This window comes from Micrasema longulum, unplaced genomic scaffold, assembly GCF_059751315.1.
Source record: "Micrasema longulum isolate JH-2025_06_02 unplaced genomic scaffold, ASM5975131v1 h1tg000747l, whole genome shotgun sequence".
In the NCBI taxonomy this organism is placed as follows: domain Eukaryota; kingdom Metazoa; phylum Arthropoda; class Insecta; order Trichoptera; family Brachycentridae; genus Micrasema; species Micrasema longulum.
This window is the reverse complement of record NW_028277941.1, coordinates 1,462,342-1,484,511: the sequence shown is the minus strand read 5'-3', so window position 1 is coordinate 1,484,511 and position 22,170 is coordinate 1,462,342. Positions and strand designations below refer to the sequence as shown.

General features: G+C 33.0%; 1 long non-coding RNA gene across 2 annotated transcripts in view; it reads left to right on the top strand.

Annotated features, from left to right (window-relative positions):
• The first annotated feature begins 13,488 nt into the window (after positions 1-13,488).
• LOC148279197 (uncharacterized) overlaps positions 13,489-22,170 on the top strand; it is a 169,722-nt gene continuing 161,040 nt past the window's right edge. Inside the window, exon 1 of one of the 2 annotated variants that reach the window (XR_015822951.1) lies at positions 13,489-14,158. This is a non-coding gene — a long non-coding RNA (uncharacterized LOC148279197). The remainder of the gene's footprint in view (positions 14,159-22,170) is intronic. The other variant, XR_015822953.1, reaches the window with a different exon arrangement.

Genomic DNA, 22,170 nt, shown 5'->3' with positions numbered 1-22,170 from the left:
AATGTAGAACAATTTTCACGAATGGTTTTATTCTACAAAAGCGAAGCGGATATATGAATCATATTATTATTTAATTAATACAATCAGTAAAAAATCTATGGTAACCTGTACGCTTTCATATTAATTGACTAATTTGATAAAAAACATACTTACAAAAAGTTATCTACTATCTCAAATGTATTCTTTTGTGTTCGTGCGTTTGCCTACAATGCAAAATACTACCAAAATTTTGATGTTACGTTTTTTTTTTTATAACAAAAGCAATAAGCATCATATATTTAAACGTGCCGGGAGAGTGAAATATCTATATTACGTTTTTTGTGTCCACCTTGTGGCCTTAGATCTCGGATTCCCGATATAGTTGTTATTAAATATTTATATAAAAGTTGTTTATAAACTAGAATATTTCTTAGTCCCAGGACTAGCACCTGAAGTGTTACACTTATTATCTTACCTTTGTGTAAAAAAATAAATTATACGCTCCGGCTGGTGTACCAATCCAGTGCCCTACGCACCATTCGGTGCAGATAGGGAATGATGATGATGAACTTATATTTTTCCCGTGTTCGGGCGGAATAAATAATAAGGTTCGGCTTGTGAAATAGAACCTAAACCCTGGTTAAGTGTTTTCGAAATCCTGAAAAAGAAAAAGAAATTCAAATGAGTCTCTATCTTTGTCTAGTAATTAGTGTGTCAGTGTGTTTAACCTGTAAGACTGATCATATAAGCGTCATGTATATTAATAATGATGATAACTGATTAGGTACTATTTGAAAACCAATGCAGTGCCCTATGCACAATTCGGGGTGGATTGGGAAACGTTGATGATAAAAGTATATTTGAAAAATAAATCCCTGAACCATCACGAACGTGAATTAGAAACTATATTGTTTTATCATATATGGTCCGATAGAAAGTTATTTTCATTAGTTTAGGTACCGTTTGATTTATTTTTTAAAATTTTGGTTATCCATAAAGTTATGAAATTATTTTTAAATATATTGTCTTCCATATTTTTCACGTAGTAAAATCAGCAAACTATCTTAATTATGATCATCACCATTATTTTCTTTTCCGCACCCATTGGTGTAAAGGGTACTGCGTTGTACATTGGAACATCAAGTGTATCTCGGTCTTCTGTTACGTGAAGGTAAGGAGATCAAAAGGCAGTCGAGGAACGATGAAATGTTGCACTGTAAAACCACCTTAAAAATTAATAATAATGTCCACCCTGCTACGACTCGAACCTGGTACCTCAAGCATGGTAAGCGAGCGCTCCAACCAAAACACTACGCGGCGTTTTTATCTCCATTCAATTTTCTTTTTCGGTAGTTTTATCTGAAAGAAGCCGTCGAGTCAAAAACACTTATCTAGGATTTTGTTTCTATTTCACATTTCAATGGTGATTTATGAGAGTGCAATAATGGTACTTGATCAACTATCATTATATATTTTCTCCCATTCATTACTCATTAGTATATGTAACATTGTGTAGGTTTTTAACACTAGTAAACAAATTGTGAATTCAATTTTGCGTATAAAAAAATGTTTTTCCAGATAAAACGAGCAGTTTTTTGAAATTCAATGAGAAAAAACAAATGATCCTTAAGGTAATATAAAGACGGCCCACGGAAATGATCGATCGCAAAGTGTCTATCGAGTGCTAAGTAAAGCTAATAGAACCTCTGGAACCTCAAGAACGAGGTTGAAGCTCGGTGAGAAATGACTGGGAGCTCCTGCTTATAATAAAACGGCCATATTTTATTGAATGTGTCATTTCCACGAGCTCCTCTTGCCCAAATAACGGTCCGCTACAAAAAAGAAACATGGCGGCCGATAAGACGCTCCGGGGGTCCGGGTACACAGGGGGAAGGAGAACCGAGCGAGATCTCGGGGGGTGAGGGAATTGTTCATGTATGAATTCAGCACATTAGGAGTCAAGCAGGATAAAAACGGAGCGTTGCGCGAAAGCTTTGAAGAATATCCCCCGTATTTGCTTTGCTCCCTTGTATCTACCTACGTACCACCTACCCGGAGGTTTTATTTCTCTCGGTGTTTGTACAAGTGGTGGTATTTTCTTTCGATGAAAACGGCCGATATCAGCCTTTGGAAAAAGATTTCACCTCTTAAAATACGACAAAGTTTAACAAATGTTTTTTGAGGTATTCTGGCATAACGCGGGACTCAAAGAAAATAGAAAACAAAGACCACTCATAGACTAACACTTACTTTCGTAATATCTAACATTTACTATAGGTAGAACACATATCTTGGTGTTTTGCACTACTGCTAGCTGCAAAAATAGTTGTTTTTTTCAGCCATTTTAAGCAAGCGTACCAACAGTAAAATGAGGGCGGGGGCGGTTATTATTATTATTTTTTAAAGATAAATTTGGTTAATATTATCAATATCAATTTGTATTAATAATTTACAGCAAAAGAATATATATATTTATTCGAAACAAAATTCGAGTAACTGTGTATTGTTCTATAGTTTGTTTTGTACGTTTTCATTTAAGAAAAGTATCAACGAACAAAATATCACCAAAAACACTCACACTCACCCAACTCACTTCAAAAAACTCTCCCAAACACTCATCCAGACACTCACACAAACCACTTCAAAAAAGATCGAAGCCTTTGAAATGTGGTGCTACAGGAGTATATTAAAAATCTTCTGGGTGGATAGAGTCCGAAACGATGATGTTCTCCGACGGATGGAAAAAGATAAAGAGGTACTGAAGACCATGAAGAAAGGAAAACTTGAGTACTTTGGGCATGTGATCAGAGGCAAAAAATATAAAATTTTACAAGTCATTCTACGGGGAAGGATTGACGGAAGACGCAGTGCAGGTAGAAGGCGCATCTTTTGGCTTAAGAACTTGCGCGACTGGTTCCATTGCAGCACTCAGTTCTTGTTCAGGGCAGCTGTCAATAAAGTAAGAATCGCAACAATTATTTCCAACCTCCATCGGGGAGAGAAACCATAAGAAGAAGAACAAAATATTTTAGTATTGAAAAAAAAAATATTTAACATATCGTATCATTTGAATAAAAAACGTTGAAGTTATGATTATTCAAACTTAATGCGTTGAGGATGCAGCATCGTATTTTTCTTGATTTGGAACATATTATTGCATCGATAAACTGCCTCCATGGCCTCAATTATGAACGGCTATCTTCATCGGTATATACTGAGACGGTATAAACTAAAGTCGATATTTACGTAAGAAAGTGTGTATATTGGTATGAAAATCCAAAGTATCTTCTTCGGTAACTGGTAATTAAACATGTTTAGAAAAACGAATAAGAAACATATTATATTTTTCATAAAGAAAACTCAATTTTGCATTGTAGATAAAATTGTAGATATATTTTAACTTCCCATCAGAATACGAATAATCGAATCTACCAAACAGTTGGAACGTTTTTTGCTTTGGCCAATGATAAATAATGCGTGCATTCGTTTTTCCATAATACAAAATGAATTTAACTGTTTATATGGCAAAATTAAATGATTTTTAAAGTCTGGCTGACCACACAACCTAAGATGTGCATTTTGCAGAAAACAGCTAGTCCTATTAAAACTTTAATGTAAGTTATGTCGTTATGTATTGGTCATTATTTTTTGTTTATATTCGGGTACTTAATTGTAAAGAACCATTCAATGAATTTTTTTATAGTTCTTAATTTAATAATTTAATTTTGTTTTAAATGAATTTTAGCGATTTTTTTAGTCTGGCTGACTACAAACCTAAAATATACATTTTGCAGAAAACATCCACATCCAATATTAAACGAAACCTCACACAAACTCTTCTTTCAAAGTTTTTATGACATTTCGACATCATGGAATTTTTCTGGAGGCGATTATTTCTTTTTTTGTATAAAAGTGGCCTGGCTGTTTTAAACAGAACATATAATTGACCTTCATGAACTCGATAACACCAATATCTCTTGTTTTCCAAATTTTGGACTGGCTGCTTTCTGCAAAATTACGTTCGATTCCTCTTAATGTTCATGTCCATGCTACATAAAACCGTGTAAAGTTGGGACTTTACACATACACAATCATTCAATGAATACACATTCATATGTTATATTCGCATGAACCTACATATAAAATACAAAAGAAATACGTCTTACTTAAAATAGAAACACAGATGAGTAATTTATTGATACAATGGTTTAGCAATTTTCAGAACTATTATTTAATAAGTTGTTTCTAATAACTGAAATGTATTTTTTTTTTTTGTAACTAACTGTTTTTTTTACTATATTTAGAAAAGGAATAACCCGCTAAGCCTCTATTTTGAAGCTTGTCAGCAGGTGGAATAGAAGGGATATGGAAGGAGGTAATGAAAAATACACCACAACGCCCAGAACAATTGAGAAAAAAAAAAATTGGATTTTTCTCTCGCAACTGGCGGGAATCGAACCCGCGGGGCCAGTTTCACAGTTAGCCGTCTAACCAACTGCGTCACGGCGCGTGTTAAAATGAGTTTTATTTGTTTTTTCACAAAATTAAAAATGAGCACCAAAAATTTTAACTAAATGGTAAAGGCGTCATTTGAAAGAAAATTTTTCGCTCTACAAGATATTGTTTTTTCGTTTAACGAAACAAATATTATTTAATTGATTACAAGCCATCGAATTCCGAGTTTAAGGAAGACGAAAGTGATTTTTTTTTAACGCCTCCCTCTGTTCTCGTTAAATCGAGGAATAAAGCTGCCAAATGTGCTCGCGATATTTGCGCAGTGTACGGTGAAGATGCTATTTTAAGCTAAATTCGGAAAAAAACCTACAAAACTTATGTTAACGCCTAATACAATTCTCGAGACACAAATCGGAATTTCACGAGACCGAAGTTCTGTGCAGAGTTGTGATGAATAAAAAACCTTACAACATACTTGTAGTACAGCACAACCAACATAATACAAAATAAAAAACATGAATAAATTAAAATGTAATTTTACGCAATTACCTACTGCTATATGTCCTTATGTTATTACTATTCACCACTTTTAAGCTCCGTAAGATTTCATATTTTTGCCATGTGTTGAGAGGTGATAAATATGCCATACTTCAGCTTGTCATGAAGGGGAAGATCGAGGGACGTGGAGGGGTCGGGAGAAAACAGCTTTCCTGGCTTCGAAACATCCGAGCATGGACCAGGATTAGAACTGTGGAGGAGCTGTTTCGCACTGCTCAGGATAGGGAAGCTTTCTCCCAAGTGATCGTCAACATCGGGACACCCGACATGACACGTGAAGAAGAAGAAGATATCTCCTTATATCTAATTTATAGCATGTACGTTCTTTTATCTAAAATCTTTAATTTGTTTTAACGTAGAACATCCCTAAACATTTGATTTCCTTACAATTACTAAATGATGACGCGAATATAAAGTTTTGGTTTAAATTTTGACAGGATTGCCACAAAACGAGCAGAAACTCGTCTACTTACAAATACTCGCGATTGCGGCAAAGATAAGATTTCGAAGGGCGCAATATTGGGAAGAGGCTTCAATGCAATAACGTATGTGCATAAATTTCATATGTGGAAGACCTGATCCCGTGTAGCGGGTTTATGGTATACATTTATCCTCTCTCATACTATGTATGTATTGGCACACCGACTTGACACTAAACTCATATTATGTACCTACCTGCAAAACAACTAATAATACAATGTATTAAGTTAGTCCATATTTTTTGTAAAAAAGGACTGAATTTTCGCCTCTTGGGAGTTGTTGGGATTGATACGTTAGTTCTCCATCTCTGCTGTAATATGTTAATCTTAACCCGGGTTTTGATTCAAATATACACGATCATAAGTTTTTTTTACTCTCGTACCTACCGAAATTAAAAACCGGTCAATTAATTTTTTAATTACTTTAACCAACAAGTACATCTTTTTTTTGCATACGTCGGTAATCAACATTACACAGAAAAGTCCGTTTTTAGCTTTGACAGCTGACCACTGTCTGGTTCGTTTGTTTTTGAGCAAATTCTTATCGTCTTTATAAATGGTATGCAAGGCAAGTTATAAAGATATTTCAATAACATTAAATTGATTTGATAGAACAAACATCAATTGTAAAATTAATTACAAATCTCAAATTAATTTTACCGGTCGATTATAAGTTTGAGATCCGTTGTTTTTAAAAAATAAAGGTTAAATAATTTCTAAAGTAAACAAAAAAAAAACATTCATCATCATCATTATTACCTTACCGCACCCAATAGTGCATAGGACACTGGATTGGTACACGAATCGCAGCATATCTAGATCAATTTGGTTACATAAAGGTAAACAGTCTTTCGCTTAAGGTACCAGTCCGGGAACTATAAAATATTCTAGTGTGAAACACCCTTTTAAAAAAATATTTCATATCAACCATGTCGGGAATCAATCCCGAGACCTTTTACATGGTAGGCAAACGCGCTGACTATTACGCCACGAGAAAAACATTAAAAATACCAACATTTTGGAAAAAAATCCTTAAGCACCAACAAAATTAAAAATTAATTTTGTATTTTTAAAAGGATAAAAACTCCCAAGCGGGTGAAATCCAGTACTTTTTTAGAAGCATTTGGACTTACTCAAAACATTGTTAACTAAGCAACCGTTCAAAAAATATTTTCATACGTTGCCTACTTAGTAAATAAAATAATCAGTCAAGTAAATCTCGCCCGCATAAATCAAGGTTTCAGATTTGAAGTCACAAAAATCAGCAGATGGAAGAACTGAAGAAACATGATTGTTCATAGGCAGAATGGTAAGTGTTACACTGTGAGTTAAATTAACCAATGACTGTCGTAAGCCCTGTAAATGCCTACACTGAAAATCAAGGATAACATTTGAGAGAAAGGAATATAGAAGTCAAGGCATTTATAGGGCTCATGATCTATCATTGGCTGAGTTATGTGGTCACTTTACACATTGTGTAACATTTATCTTTTCCTATCTTTAAACATCATCTTCCATCTTTTGACCTTTGTGAAGTAAAAGAGCGGAGACCTTTATTGATTTGATGAAATTCATCGACTCTCTGGTTTTCTATCTCTGTTAGGATATTTTAATCTTAAAAACTTCCTTGATTTGGACACTGAAGGTGAACACTGTGACTTGGTTGGAGGTTTTTAAGATAAAGTTGCATCGCAGAATGCTTGAGATACTTGGACAGACCTGATATCAAACTCAGAAGTCTTAAGTCGACCTTGAACGAACAGAAAACTCTTAACCATCATAAAATTTAGTATGTGGGGCATATTTGTTTATTTATTTATTTAACTTTTTGTACATAATATTATCTGTACATTGGTGGGCTTATTGCCAAATGGAAATTTCTTACCAACCAATAAAATAAAAGTTTTATTTTAATAATTCAAGTTACAGAACATATTCAATAAAAAAAAATAGATTAAAAAAGCTAAAAATATATAAAAATAGAAATAAACGTATTTTTTTTATAAATTACCTTAAATCAAAACTATTATTTAATGAGAAAAAAGAAAAAAGAGGAAATAGGAAAAAGGAAAGGAGAAGAGATTAAAGAAGAGAAAGGAGATGTTTCTTCAGACGTGATTTAAACAGAGATAATGTAGTAACATCTTTGATGGTGGATGGGAGATGATTCCACAGTTGATATAATGCGTGGAGAACTTGCACCATTTAATTTTGAAAGGCAAGATTGAGGGTCACAGAGTGGCTGAAAGAAGACAGATGTCCTGGCTGCGAAATACACGAGACTAGACTGGCTTCAGGACTTTGGAGCAGATTTTCCGGGCAGCACAGGACAGAGAGTGATTGCCAACGATGAAGATACCTGACAGGGCACTAAAAGAAGAAGAAGTTTTTTAATATTTTCTATTTTACATTTTCAAATAATATGTATGCATCAATAATATTGCATTTAAAGCCAAATTGAATTGATATTCTTTTATGTATTCATTCCAAATAATTTCCTTTTTTAAATGATTAAATAATAATTTTCTGAACACTAAAAAAAATTATACCTCTAAAAAAAATATTTTTTTGGGCAGCACTTGTTTGAACCTATGTAAATAAGAAATATTTGGATACCTCGAATTTGTGTAAAATTGAGTGATAGTGATTTCCTTCATAACTTGTGGTGTATTACGCTTAAAATAATGCTTTAAATTCGGTTTGCTACGATTCAACGCATTATTTTGTGCGAGTGGAAGAAAACCTGAGAAACAAACATATTTATAACTTTCCTAGTTATGAAACAAGCCGCCTTGAATTATTCGAATGTATTTCTGATCATCTTTTGCAAAATAAATTTGTTTTCGCATTTCCTTTCCAAACCTTCCTCTACCACTAAATTCGAAATGGCTTAGCTTCTTACTGCACTGCATAAATTTAACGTTTCTTTCATTAATATCTTGTAATATTTTTGTCTGCTGCATGCATAAGTAATTTTTGAATAATACAAAAATCTCGGCTAAGAAATATCCCGCTCAGAATTGGTACAACGAACGGTAAGGGCATGTGGAAATGAAGAGCGCGGGGTAGAAATAATTCCAGCCATCCGAGAAATTTCGTTTCAAAATTGAGATGAGTTTGAGAAAAACGAAATTTCTACAAACAAATATTTAAATACTTTTTAAAAATTTAGGGGATATTTGAAATTCTCTGTCTGGGGGATAAATAATACACTAGTGAATGTGGAAAAGAACCAGAACCCTGGACAAGCGTTTTTTACTCTATAGCTATTCTCATGTAAAAATCCTGAAAATGGTAATCGAGTAGAGCTAAATCTACCTTGCCGGTTCCCCACCATTCTAGAAGTCATGTGTCAGATTCTTGACTGGATGGGCTTAAAATATTGATTTTAAAATTGGTTTAAAACCTCAATATTTAAAGACTCCTGGACAGGCTCCTGAAGCTAAGAACTTATCACCTCACCTTCCACAAAACAAAAAAGATCTAGATAAGCAACAATCGTAGTACCAATGCAGTGTCTCGTGCACCTAGGTGCGGATAGGAAAATGATATTAATGATAATTAAATTTACACATTAGTTTAAGAATCTTCCAAACATTCGTATAGAAAAAAATGAGAGAAATCGTTAATTAATATATCGTTATACGATGATAAATAAAACTATCAACTTTTGCCATTTAAAATTATATATTATTTTCTTGCTTGCAAATGAATTACGCCGTTAATAAATTAATAATATCTGCTTTTAAATAGGTTACATTGACAATACGTTTTCCATATGATTTTTATATTTATGGATTAACCCACTCACTGGCCTATAGGCATTTTTCGATGTGCTTACATCACTCACATCACGTTTATAAAATAAAATGGCGTTTTAGTTTTGATAAATAGTTGAACAACGAAAAAATAGTCCATTTTATATTTTTACACAATGTGTTCTAAAAAAATTTAAAATTTGTATTTAAATCTATATTAAATTTATGGTAAACAATAAATCAAATGCACCTTTATACTATTGTAAACCCGTATATTAAAAACTTTTTTCGTTTCGATGGCTTCTCTTTGGTAAAATTCCTGGAAAAAAATCGAGTGGAGATAGTAAAATTCCGCCTCGTCGAGTATTTTCCGCATTTGCTGAGTATGCTTAAGATCCCGGGTTCGATTCCTGGCAGAGTCAGCATAAAACACTAATTGTAAAGATGATCCACTGGTAACTGAAGTGTAAGACAGATCACCTTACCTTCACGTGACAGATGATACTACATTTCGCGTACCGATTAAGGGTTTCATTTGCCACTGTCTATGCTATTATAAAAAAAATCCGAGTAACCCCATTTCAATTACAGTTTTTTTCCAAAATAAAATTTATATCTTTCGTGCCATAAAGAAATAATCACAATGTGCTTTAGAATTCGAACATACATAATTCCGAATACAAGCTGTGCTTTTTTAACTTAGTTCATCAAACGTTAAAACGGTATTATTTATCGTATGATTCTTCTTCTTCTTCTTCAGCCTTGTTCTTTCCACTGCTGGATAAGACCTTTTCCAAACGTCTCCATTCCTTCCTATCACGCGTTTTTTTCATCCATATAATAAATTATTATCTTTTAAATAAAACCAACGCTATTTTTATTGGCATTAAGAAGTTTGGTACAAAATTTATTTAGTAAAATATTACGTTAAACACTTTAAAATTACTTTAAGCACATCAATCATCATTTAATGTTTGGTTAAATTCAGAATGATGCAGTGGCTAGAAGCTACCAGATATTTTATCTTTATAAATGAAAACCTGTTGTTCGTATATTTTCCGGCTTTTGTAAAATATTATTGGGTGTAATTGAAATTAAAAGTAAATAAAATTGAATTAAAAAAATAATAATATTTTCATGTATAAATGTACATGTACATGTACATGTGTCTTTTTTGTAGTATCAGGACAAAAAGGATACCGAAATGACGGTGAGGTGTTGTACTGCATGACACCAACGCTGAATAATATGCTTGTTTACCAATAATTTAGGTTGGAAAACGCATTGTACTTTTAATATTAATAAAAATAAATATCATGATTTATTAACAAAAATAACAATTACTTTATCTACTTCATACACACTTAGGAAATAGATTTCTCTGGATCATGTCTAGTCTGCCTTACTAGGTACAACCTGTTTTAAGGCAGACATTTGTATGTAAAATAAACAATAACATTACGACCTACTAGCTACTAATTAATTTAATATACTGTTATACAATATTTATTTAAAGCATTTTAATTAAATAATTTTAAGAATATTTTTGAGTAAATTTTCCGATTTTTCTCGACCTAAACCCAGTAACCAATTTTTTACAAATTTATTAAATTGAATACCATGGTTTGGCGATGTTTGGGTAACATATTAAATATTTTTAGACCCTGAAACCTGAAATTTCTTTGCCCTTACTTACTTTTTTTCAGACTTTGTGTTAAATTTTCTGTCGTTATTCTTGAATGTTATTTATTCCTCTTATTTATTCTCTCGTTTATTTTATGAATATATGTATTTTTAATAATTCTATTTACATTTTTTCAAAAATGCAATAATTACGGGAATTTCTTTTTGTTTTCCACCAACACGATTCTCTAATTTATTGAGTTCATTTGGCATATTTGTTAGTACAACAACGAGCTCGGAGGCCCGGCCCAATCACACTGGTGAATTACAGCACAGAACCAGGTTTGAGAAAAATCACACGTTATTTTTGTGTTCTCGCCGAGAATCGATCCTAGAACCCTCCGTGCGTGAGTCAAAAGTCTTACCCATTGCACCACGAGGGATTTCATGCGATTGTTTTTTATTGAGGATAGGAGCTGGGCATGTTTCATCAGTTCGGGTAAATAGAGGGTGCTTGCCAGTGTCTGGAAAGTCTATTTAAGTTTGACCCTATCTGCCCTCACCGCGCAAAGTTGCCTAAACTGTTTTCTTTCCTTCTACGTTAGCCGTAATGAGATGTTAAGTATATTCGGGCTGCGCGAACAAGAATCATATTCTATATGAATTTCGGCCAGGGCACATTATACTTTGTGTTATTATGTATGATGGGGAATGGTTGGGAGGCGGGGGCGGGGGCGAGAGCGGAGGGGTGGAATTTGAAGCAAAATTCATGAACCACAAGCGGCACTCCTTACAATTGCAAAGTTGGTGAACTTCGGCTGAATATTGTATATAGATGCCCTGCTCTATTCCCGTTACAGAGAAGAAACCTATTTCTAACAAAAATATATTATTTTACCGCCAAATTAAAAAAATTAACTAAAATAATGTTTTTTTAAACATAATTGAAACTTAATCGTAGTAATTGTTTATCTCACTTACTGTTTAAATAATACTCATTTAGTAAAAATGTATCAGTAAAAAATTACCTAAAAATATGTATTTTTTATTTCGCAAAATACATTTTTTCAAGTACAAGTTTTTTTCGGACATTCTGCATATTCACATGTGAATATTCCAATTACAATCATTTAGTTTAAAGGTGTACAACAGTGTATTTATATGGGTTACAAATTACAAAAATGAGTATGAAAAAATCAACAGTGATACATTTTGACATATTAAAAACATTGTTTATCAAACTGACTGGTAAAAGAAGATTTAAAAAATTAAAATTGTTTTCAGGCGTTGCCTAGTAGGTGAAATGGTTCAGCCGGGTGAATTTCTCCCACTTAATAAAGACTTCAGCTCTTTCACTTCACAAAAGTCAACAGATGGAACAATTGAAGAAGTGTGGATGTTTTAACATGGGTAGAATGGTAAATGTTACACGGTGTATGAAGTGGCCACCTTAACCAGCCAATGACAGCTCATAATCCCTGTAAATGGCTTGACTTCCATATTCCATTCTCAAAAATGTTTTCCTTCTCTGTTGCAACAAATTTCCAAAAAACATGTTCAACAGTAACAAATACATGACAACGGTGACGTAATATTACATCATCTTCTCTAAACATAAATCTAAGTACATATTTAGAATATTTTGAGTTTGTCCAAATTTTTATAGACATGGACTGGATTCAATTCCCTGGGGAGCTGCTAACATTAACATAGTACAACAGAGATAAAGAACATTTTAGAGAAGGTAATATAAAAGTCTAGGTATCTACAGGGCTTATGACCTGTCATCGGCTGGTTTAAGTGGCCACTTTACACCCTTCTGTCCATATTTGAACATCTATATTCCTTCAATTCTTTCATCTGTTGATGTTTGTGAAGTTAGAGAGCTGAAACTTTTATTTATGCGGGTGAGATTCATCTACCATGAAGAAGTATAGAAATTGAATAAATTAAAAAATTTCAGGCGTTGCCTAGGGTGTAGGTGAAATAATTCAATTGGATGAATCCACCCTCACTTAAACTTTACAAACATAAACAGATGAAAGAATTGAAGGAATATAAATGTTCGAATATGGGCAGAATGGTGAATGTTACACAGTGTGTAAAGTGGCCACTTAAACCAGCCAATGACATGTCATAATTACCTTACAAATTAAGAGTTTGATTAAACGTCATCGCGTTAGTATTTATGTGTTTTTATATGAGTAAACAAATAATTTCTTGAATTTGCATTTGCCATTTGACTTGTGGAGACGAGTTATACTGAAGCACTCGTTTCTCGAAACTGGAATGTCGCGGTTTACTGGCGAGTGGGACTTTTCCTCCGCCCCGTGACGCGGCCGCGTGCCGCGTGCCGCGTGCCGTCTGCGGAATAGACTGCCCATATTAACTTGTTAATTAGGTTCATAATACGACTTGCAGATGAGGTGGAGACTTCAAAAGTGAATACATAAAAAGCCCTTCCCGCCAGTGTGCGGGGGCGCTTGAGCGCTGGGCCGATATTGTATTATGTATAGAGACATCGGAACCACCGCCACCGCGGCCTCGTTGCCGGTTCATAAATAAGTGTGAGTATAAAGTGAGCCGTATTCAACAACCCCTGGTGCTGTATGCATAACGAATTGGTGGAGGCATCAGCTTTCGGAGGAGACTCCGTTATGGTGGATAGTATAAAGTTTGCTTCGGGTCGGATGATGGCGTCCATTCTTGTACCACTCTTCAGCGAGGTGGCATCTATGTCCTTCATTCCCTTCTTCCATCTTCGGCTCCCGGTGACGATCGGCGATCTATGTCGCGTAATTAGGACGGATTGGCGTCGCTCGCGCTGTTCGCCGCGTATTATCATGCAATATACTGAGGAATCCGTTCGCCTAGCGCGGGAGAAAGTGTGTTGTGTTGTGATGTGGGTACGGGGCGCCACGTGAGAATGACAGCTACGGGTCACGTGGGCTTGCACAGAAACGTGGCTCGAACTGTCATGTCATCTAGAGCACCTGTTCGCGTATCGTCCTCGTTATTCAATTAAATTGTTTTTTTTTTAATTGTTTTCAATCACGTTTGATTTCTAAATATAATCCGACTGCCTAATCCCGCATAATCAAATTATTAATATGACCGAAGTACGTATTAAAATACATATTTACTATGTTTTGTTTACGATCAAGATAGTGCGTTTATAATGGATGCAGTGGTACTCGATAATGCATGCACCGGAGGTGAGCGTGCTCGTCATTGGTGTGAAGATAGCTTCATCAAGCGAACCGGCCTGCTGTTTTGTCCACCATCTTTAAACGTGTACAGATGTAGGTAGGTACACCATGAAATTGTTAACTTACTTGTGTATTTGTGTATCACAATAAATCTCATGTCAATTAAATGACACGCAAATACTTCTATGTATTTTTATTTGAAACATTTTACTTATGATTTTACATTAGAGTAATAAATTTTTCTATTAATAACACGTAGTTTAAACCTAACATTATTTTATTCTACCTAAAGATTTAAAAAATGTTTTTTTCAAATATTAGTTTTTGTAAAACATTTTTTTATTTTGATTTGATTATTTATTTTAGCTTATTTTAATGTTTACGAAATTTTTTATTGAATTTAAATTGCCTTTTTTTCGTAATCCTATAGTATTGTCTGCCATATAACATGTAACAAAACACTGGACTTATTACAATATATTGTAGATAAACCATTCTACAAATCATTTTGTTCATATTCAGCTTAGGACACTGTTAATGTGGTATGAAATTTATTACGTATCTATTTATCTACTCTGATAAAAATAAAAGGACGTTTAAACACTAGTATTTCTTATACCTTATCTTTTTGTTTTATTATTCTACTATAAAAAAAATATAAGCTCTCTGGCCTGCTTATTCATAAAATAATAAAAAAAATACAAAATTACTACATCCATATGTATCAGTATCTTTATGAATCAAAGCTCTTATTTGATCTATTTTTTTAAAAATTATAATCTTTAATAAAATGGATTTCATATAAAAAACCCGAGTATTTAACTTTATGTTTGGAATTACATTATTTGAAACAGAATGCATGATATTGAAAAAAAATAGAATTACTACCTCAACTCAATTTCCATTTTCTAATGGTTGGTTATTTACAACTCGTTGAAAATGGCCCACAAAATTGAAATATTTGGGTGAATTATAAAAACGCAAATATTTCTTTAAAAAAATATATATATTTTTAAATAATAAGATTCCCCAATATTAAAATCTTTGAGAATAATATTTGAAAGATAATATGATTTTAATGTTCGGGGTTTTATTTATATTTTATTAGAAATGTAACACAACCGGGTACAATGAATATTTGTGAAAATTACATGGATATTATCGTCTTTAATTGAAGGTGCAAACAATAATTACAATATTTTTAGTTTGTAAAAATGCTTGTAGACAATAAACTGGATTTTACCCCGTAGTCATTAAGATTAACATATTTCAACAGGGATAGAGAACAACTTATAGAAGGAAATATGGAAGTCTAGGCATTCACCACTTTGCCTATGTTTTACAGTTGAAAGTTCAAACATTCAAGCAAGATGGTAAATGTTATACAGTGTGTAAAGTGGCCACTTCAACCAGCCAATGACAGATCATGTGCTCTTTAAATGCCCAGACCTCCATATTCCCTTTTCTAATATGTTCTTCGTCCCTGTTGTAATTTGTTGATAAAATAATTACTGAAAGATATAAGTCAGGCGTAAGACAACCAAGAGGGTGGCCATTTAAAAAAAAAACAAAGCGTCATGCGCAATCAATGTGCGCACCTGACGAAATGACACAACGACTTAGATTTTTAAGAACTTATTTCATATACTTTTTATTTATTTTTTACACTACGGTGTATGAAGATACATAACTTTCGAGGTTCCTATATACGAGCTTAGATGTGAGTGGATGAAAACTTTTTTTTTGCTTGCTGTACCTATAAGTTTATATATTTCTTAATAGTTGTTGGATTGAATCGAAATTGAGTAACCGTCTTATACCCACATATACACTTGCAAAATAGAAATCAATTTTGCAATAAAAAAATACTAAAGTATTTCCATGTGAAATTTTAAAATTGATTCCTTAGTTTTGTAATTATTTGGGTTCATTAATTATATTGTTTTAAATGCTTGATGAAGCAACATGAACATGAACACTTAGTTTGTGACAGCTTCAATTAAAAATATTTGTTCAAAAGGTACCTGATACAAAAATTTTAAAATATGTAAATCCTTTTCATTAAATTACGTTACCTATTTGAAAAGAGGATTTTTTAAAATGATTTTCATTCAAATAATTTACACGTTACTAATGGGTTTTATTTTTACTTTAAATGGATGTATGTATCTTTTTCTTTGTGTAAAAATGATCAAGAGGTCTCAGCAGAATACTAAGACTTGTACAAGATTTTATCGAAATTTAAATTACTTAACCCGGGAATGCATAAAGTCCAAATAATCGGATCTCAGGATAATGGATATACGTATATTGAAATCTTAACATCTGATTTTAAAATAAATTATCAAGTTTTGTTTATAAATAATGTATTTATCCAAATTCAATCGTTTGCAGCATGTATTTTGTCTTCGAAGAGAGCAAAATGATATTGCAATGTTCAAAATTTATGTCAGAAATGGTTTTCTGTGTCACGAACCGGGTTAGAAAATAATGTTTTTTTTTTTTTAAATCGTTCGGTAAATTATATTAAATTAAATGTTTAAATTAAAATAATTGCTTCTCACCGTGTTTAACATCCGATATTTCGGACTATGTGCGCGGCGGACGGTCGACCGTTACTAGAAGGATGATAGACAGGAATGATAAAGTGTTTTATTCCTTTTGGTCTCAGTTTTTTATTAAATTCTACTGATGTGAAAGCTGTTCCACTGTCGCTAACGATTGAGTCAAGCAGACTAAAAAAAAATCAACTCTTCGATGGTTGTGGTTGCATATTCTCTAGCTTTTTCGATACAATCAAGTCATTTTGGCATCGCAGCACTTAAAATTCGGAAAACATATTTATTCCCTAATGGACTCCAAGTATATTGTTAAGTGTCCTCGGCACGGGTAACCCCAGTGAGGTCACGTTATTTTTATTTTCAATATTTAATTACATTGGAAAAAAAAACCAATGTATGTCGGACTTTGCACTGTAGTTGGTGATCTAGTATTTTTCATGCACTTACCGTATTCCTGAGCTGAAATCGCCAATCGAGATTAATGAACCATACGTAAAATATATTTACTTTCTAACTAACCAGTAGCTCCATTTCACATCCCGTAAAGTGGCGTCATTTTCCTTCACATACTCAAGTACGTTGAAATGAATACCAAAATGTTTATTTCCTAAAAAAACAAGAAATGATTTATCATCATCGATTTCTTCAAAAGATTATTATTTGATCTGTAACATGTCTTGTAACCTTATTTGACAACATGTCCGCACGATAATTGCCCTATAATTTTACGTACTCAACAATGTTCAAAACCAGATAAAATAACTCAGTGTCTTTGCAACCAATTCGTTCCTAAATTCGGAAAGTTTTCGTATTTTCGAAAATGCACACTGACGGTTTATTTATGATCTATGCATAGTGTAAATTTCCTCCCCTACCAGTACCATAAATGTACAACCCAGGACCTCAAGCGGGGGCGCGATAAAGGAACACGCCAACCACATACTACGATGCGGGCTTTCCTCCACTTTTCGCCGATTCTCTTTTTCGATGTTTCAACGTGAGAATAACTATGGAGTCAATTTAATCTTTACAATACATTTTTATTAAATCTGTCTAACTTATCAAAAAACCCTCCACTGAAATTCTCGAAACAAATTTTCTAATAATATTAAAAACGATAAACATTTCTTCCAAAGTAGGGAAGTGCATACTATGCTCATCATATGTGTACATTTAAATAAATCTCAGTTTCATATAAATGATACAGGATTCAGGCATCTGACAATTCACTTGATCTACAATTTTCTTAAATAAAATTTGACATTAAGGGTCTACTTTCTACGATAATTAAACAAGAAAAATATGCATACAGGGGATCAACAGTGGATGCCAGTTTAATATTGGAAATAAAATGATTATTAAATATAAACGAAAACCATTTTAGATAACATAAAACAGTATAAGCTATTTACATTAAGGTGAATCCTTTACATTCGTAAGTTTATTTTATTGATCAAGATGTTTGAACACTGAAAAACGTTATTTATCAAAACTGACTTTTTATGTACCCTTTATATTGTAATCGTTGTGGAAAACAAATTCTTTAATGTGGTCTTAAAAAATTCTACCATTTCAGTTTTATGGGCAAATTTAGCTATGGTTGGTCTGCAAGAATCAGGAGGTTTCTTTTTTTTCCGTCTTTTGCCTGAATCATACGGAATTAAAAGAAGTACTTGGAATTATTATTTCATAAATTATAAAACCCATACGCTTTTATTTTGAAATTCTTTTTTCTTTATTTACGCTTTTTCATTTCGTAAAAAAAATACATAAACTCAACGCTTTTTTGAGTATTCAAATATGTGCCCTAACTAAATACAACGGCTTACGTCCTCGTGAAATTGGGATAATAAATGTATGCACATGTTGACATTGTTTATTTATTATTTTCAATTCATCACACGACTTGGAATTTTTTTAAGATAGATCTTCCGGCTTTTCGTAGAACTCTTCGCGACTAAACAGTGTGGGATGAAGTTGGATTGGCATGGTTAAGCTCAAAGTTTTTGGTCTTTCGTTTTTTTAAATATATTGTATAAAATTATGGTTTTAGCCCTTGTTTGTCTTTGCTAAATAGTTTTTTGTACTTTTTGTTCAGTTTCTTGCATTTATGTTTCTTCATGTAACTGTTGAAATTGGCTTAGGCCGTATATATATAATAAGTAAATAATAACTAAATAAATATGCAATATGTAGTATATTTTAAATAAATTAGTTTAATCCTAAGATGTTAGCACTATTCTCACATGTTTTTATGGAATATCAGTATTCCGCTTTAAGAAATGATTTTGAAATACACATATTTACATTTGAATATTACGGTTTTAAAAAACAATAAAAAGGCACCATTATATCGTGAATTAAAAACAAAATACTATTCACTTCATTGTAACATTTTGTTAATGATTGGTAATCATAACTTAATTTTTAAACTTAAAATTTTAATTTATCCATAATTGTTTATATACGAATAATTAAGTTAAATAATTCTATAAGAATAATATTATGTTACATTTTCAAAGGTGCACTAAACACACGTTGCATTGAAAAATAACACTTTTTTAAAAAAAAGGTAATTTCAAACGTTTACAATATTTTAATCGCGCTCAGTGATAATAATTTCTGTCAACGCCGCAATTTCACACTGATAACCACTAGAGTGTTACAAAAGACGATGTAATTTGTTTTAATGGTCCTATTGTAAGCAAGGATCATTTCAAAACATTAAAGTTTCATTTAAAAGTCTGTTATGAACGCTTTCTAGACGGGACTTATACATATTCATGGCGGTGATGGTTGTCTACAGACAATGTAAATATTTCAACGCCTGTGCATTTGACAAACTCGTTTGCAACGCCTCATCACTCAGAGGTGACAACCGTTTTTCGAAATAACAGTTTAAAGAAAAACTAAAAGTGTCACAAATACGCAATTATTGCAATGCAAAAAAGAGTCATTGCATTGATATTTACAACGAGTAGTTCATGCGCAGTACGATGACAACATTTGGTAAAGATTAGATATAATACTAGATTTTCTAAACATCGTTGCAAGGTTTTTTAATTAATTTGATTTATTTCTTCAACATTCCACTAAATAAACATCCTTAAAATTTACATACAGGACGTTCAATAGGTTCGACAAGAGTGAACGCTATATCGTTCGCTGGTGATATAGCAGGGACGAATCGTCCGTATAATCGATTATGCGTAGCTTACCATTAAATTTGACTATCAATAATAATGTTTTAAAGTAGTTTTAATTATGGGAAAATAAATCAAATAATCTTTCTTTATTATAAAATAACGCCACAGTTTATATCTTCCTCAAAAAATAAATATAAACATCTATAAACGCACCCAGCGCATAGCCCGTTCCCAGTGGGAGAAAGAAACTGACCGATTATTGCAGCTTATTCTCCATACAAAATGTACTCGTATTCTGTATTTTGACATCCTAAAACTCAGTTAGTATATGTTCTTTCCCGAGTTCACTCGCAGATTACAGATATTATTTGAAGTTCTCTATTTGGAGAGTAGCATTTCAAACATTATTTTCTAAATACCATTTTCGTTTGATAGTATTCTGTTGACATATGACGCCAGTTCTTTCGTCCGTCCGTCGTATTTAGTGGCGCTTCGCTCGGTGCTGTGTCAATTATTGACATTATTCATTTTAAAATTAAACGAAGCGGACGGAGACAATATTATTGCTAATGTGTCCAATGAACGACATTGTTGTTTCTAAAGTTTATTCAGAAAATATATATATATATTAACTTTTCTCATGACATAAAAAAAACAATCTTTTAGTAGATACATAATGGGGAGTGACGTTTTACAACAATATGTTTATATTACTTTTAGTTATTATAAATAAATATTTTTAGTATAAAATGTCAAATATAAAAAAATATACGGTGTTTTCAACCAGTGCTACACAAAAAGAAATGATAAATATATTTTTTTTATTGTACTTATTATTTGACCCATTTTTCAAAGAATCTTTGGCATACATGTACAGTATTAAAATAATGGAGAATATACGTACATATTTTGCGAAGTTATTAATTATTAATTATTGTTTACGTTTAATTGGTGGATTGGTAATAATTATTTCAGTTAAAAATAAGTAAGTATTGCGAAAAAGAAGCCGTGTACATACCATTTTACTTATATATATGTAAGTATGTACATGCAGGTACCAAGGTACCAAGGTACATGCAGGTATCATAAAAAATATAGCTTACCTATAAAAAAAGTCACCGTTTGCCACTGAGGCTTAGTACTGCTAGCTGTCCTTACAAGGTCTACGGCAATTAACTTCAGTCTGTACGCAGTTTGCCAAAGATCACGGATTAAAATACTACGCTGACAAGTGCAAGATGGTTGTTTTTAACACAAAAAAAAACTCAATTTACATGTGCCACCACTTTTCATAGACGGTACAGAAGTAAAAATAATAAATTCGTTCAAATATCTTAGCCGTGTACTAGACAAGAACTGTGCCGATAATTCCGACAAAGGGCGACAATGTCGAGTCTATTGTACACGAAATAATATGCTGATACGAAGATTTTATCAATGCTCAGCAATACACCAATGAACTGCCAGGAGTCAGGGTCTTTTCGTCTTTTAGGTCCACGGACACGTATGTAAGCGGACGCCTGTTAACGTTCTACTCCACCTCAGCTAGTGGCATTGTTTTTTCCCGTGGTGAGCGCGCTTTGATAGTAACGCTAAGTGCTGTCTTTACAGATCTTACTAGGCGCTCGCATGCGCCTCCTATGTGTGGTGAGGAGGCGGGGATGATTTCCCATTCTACCCTTCGGGCGCTTAACTCGCTGAGCAGGTTTTGAAAATAAATGTAATAAAAATAATTATACCTCCGTAAATATAATAAATACTCGGTTAAGATTTTTGATATTCTTTCGTCATGCATTTAAGTATTGGTTAAAATAATATGTTACTGGGTAATAAATACTTATTTGGCATAGAAATAACATTTTATCATAAATTGGAGGTAAACCATCTATGTTATTAAAAGCTTACCAATGTGTCGCATTGTCGCGGCGATGAAGTAAAAAGGTATAGAATATACGATTGTCTCAACAGCTCAACACTCTTTACGTCTCAATCTCGATGCGGTGAATCTCCGTGAGCGAGAGAGACCATTTCACGCGTGACGCAGGCCAGCTTGTGCTACTGCCACCGTACGTCAGTTTTTCTCGAAGCTTCGCTAGAAGCGGTCTGTTTGCTCGCGGTGTAAGCGTTAGCAAATGGTCTATTCATATTTTTAGCGATTACACGAGTATTTTAAATATTATCACTTTTTACTTCAAATATAGTTGATTGAGCCTATGAATGCTCCATTTTTCAGATTTTGAATTGCTCACCTTTGTATACAACGCAGCACTGGAACGCGGGGATATTTTAGCACAGTAATGGAAGGGTTAATAACGTTTGTATAGTTGGCTAACCTTGCTGACCCATTTATAAGATCTACGGTATCGACTATTGAAGGGAAGATTATTATTTTCGCTTTTAAC